The 2508-nt window shown below is 34.9% G+C and overlaps 1 long non-coding RNA gene across 1 annotated transcript in view; it reads left to right on the top strand.

The window, feature by feature from the left end:
• LOC109476189 overlaps nt 1-1481 on the top strand; it is a 3638-nt gene extending 2157 nt beyond the window's left edge. Inside the window, exon 2 of the long non-coding RNA XR_002140602.1 lies at nt 1053-1481. This is a non-coding gene — a long non-coding RNA (uncharacterized LOC109476189). The remainder of the gene's footprint in view (nt 1-1052) is intronic.
• The last annotated feature ends 1027 nt before the right edge of the window (nt 1482-2508 follow it).

The following is a 2508-nucleotide window of genomic DNA, read 5'->3' as shown; positions in this document are numbered from 1 at the left end:
GATGTCACCTAGCGTCTGAACGGCTAGCCGTAGAACGGCCAAACTTGGTGACTTTTCCTAGAATATTGTTGGCAACAATTCTCAATCATTGAAATAAGATAATGATTTTTTTGTGTTGCCATGGCAACGGGTTTCTGACAGGCATTTTTTGCTAAATTTAGTACTTTTTGTTTCAACAATAGAATTTTATGGGTTTTATGTCAAGTTACTCATGGTTTCTAATATTAATAACATCCCATATAATTTTATGTAAATCTTATCATTAAATATGCATAATTTATGCTAATTTGATGACGTCATTGGCCAAAATCCAAGATGGCGGACCATATCATTAGAACAGGTATATACAGGTTATTTCCATTAAAATTTCATCAATACTTCCATTTCTTTTTACCAAAAAAGGTTTAAATGAAGGTCTTTAGTATGTTTACAATGTATTTTAGGCTTTATCATAAAAAAAAACTATTTTTGAAAATTCAAGATTGATGATCCAAGATGGCGGATATCTTATATATGCATGACGTCATTTTATGACGTCACCGGTGTTGCTATGGGCAATATAAGACTTAGTACACCATAATATTCTGTCATAAACACTTTTGGTACAGTTATGTTGAATACCATTTAGTTTTCAGGGTAAAACCTATTTAGACGGTTTTGGCCAATAAAATCACATTAATGACGTCATAATGACGTCATATTACGTCATAACTACATAAAAATTGTAGATAAGATAAATTTTCACTAGTACACCATTCTCTGAAAATTTGGTGGTCATACGACATACCGTTCGCGAGTTCTTAGGGGGGGTCAAAAGAGCGCCCCCCCCCCGGTCCCCCCATGTCAAAAAAAGCCCGGTCTAGGTAGGGTTAAGATGAAAGTTATTCATGTACTGAGGGCTTAAAGTACAACCTGCGGGTAAAATACTAGTATGGGCTATGCAGATATTTCTCATGTCTACCTGCACCTTGAGTGCAATGTTTAGAAAATTGTTATGTGGTAACAGAACATAACTTTTCATTGAGTTTTTCTTCTATTTATTTCACATACAGGTGTCAAGAATCAACATGTGGCTGGCATATTGTCTTCAAAATGCAGAGCCTATCAGGACAACCTATTAACTGGACCATATAATGCATACCTATGTAAGAGTGCTGTACAACCAGCCACTGTCTTAGAGGAATGCTTTTTTTGCCATATATTTCCTCAATGCATAAAGGAATATCAGCTGTACTCCATTAGTTATGATTAGTTAGTTCACATAGAAACATAATGACAATGCAGAACATCTAGGTTTAGAAACAGCATGATATCATTCCTTGTTGAACTACTGAATGGCTAATCTTCCCGGTCTTCTATATATATTTATGGTAACCATTTGTAGATAACGTTTCTTTTACTTGTCAAGTATGCTTGTCAATTCAGTGATTGTAGCTGTAATGGCATATTATTATTCATTTTATTGAAATAAACCTGTTATTCATATCTTTCATGTTATATTCAAATTAGGCAGTAATGCTAGTTTAAGGTAACTGTACACTAGAGATGCATCACTTCGTTAAACAGTCACAGTGCATGGTACACTACCTTTCAATGTATTTATCTATTACAACTTTAATTACCTAGATTTTAGAGACAGTATCATAATAAAAGAAATATGCCTGTTCTGATTAAATACATTTTGAGTCTTTGGTGCGTAGCATTTTATAGTGGCGTAGTTCATCATGTATCTATAATCTTCTTGAGTTCATGGTTTACAAGCTCAGAGCATTAGCATTAATGGGGTATGATTGATGGATGGCTACATTGTTAACCTGCCGAATAAAGTTCCAACTGGTTGTTACTCAATAAAGCTTGCCTTCATCTAATTATGCTAATTGATAGATTGCATGAGGACAAACAAAATTAAGGGCTCGAAATTGATACTGTCCCTATGTCCTAAGGCCACTGAAATCTGGACTGGTACATCAGGAGGCTTACTTGTGACACCTGTCCGCTATTATGCCAATCATGGCTGCCACGTGCACCATGCCAGGTGCAGTGGTGTTACATATTACATTTAGCAGTTTGTTGCTATTCAAACATTAGGATGCTGAATGTCAGTGTAATGCAGTTTGTATGTCTGAAATGTAATGATAACAAATGAGTACGTGTACTTATTCAACATTTCTAACTGACACGCAAGTGTGAAAGTAATAAACTACAAAAATACTGTAACACTGAATGTTTGCTGCTGATTTACATCACTGGTTTGTATAGCCAAAAGGTTAAGGTTCAAATTATCAACGTTCGTCACTCCTTAAATATTGTATTCATCTATTATACTAAAAGTTGGTACATGTATGTATATCAGGCAAATCTAGTAGATGAACTGGTCATCTCTAGTAATGTCTCTAGTTTGACTCCTAGAAGTAACTTACAGTTTCATCCAGATGACTCTTGTACCTTATCAAGGCATTGTTTTTGATCACCTTCATCAAGGTCTTCCATTGTTTTTAGATTCTGTTT

This window comes from Branchiostoma belcheri, unplaced genomic scaffold (assembly GCF_001625305.1).
Source record: "Branchiostoma belcheri isolate BF01 breed outbred unplaced genomic scaffold, Haploidv18h27 scaffold364, whole genome shotgun sequence".
In the NCBI taxonomy this organism is placed as follows: domain Eukaryota; kingdom Metazoa; phylum Chordata; class Leptocardii; order Amphioxiformes; family Branchiostomatidae; genus Branchiostoma; species Branchiostoma belcheri.
The sequence above is the reverse complement of the archived record's forward strand: the minus strand, read 5'-3'. Positions and strand labels throughout refer to the sequence as shown.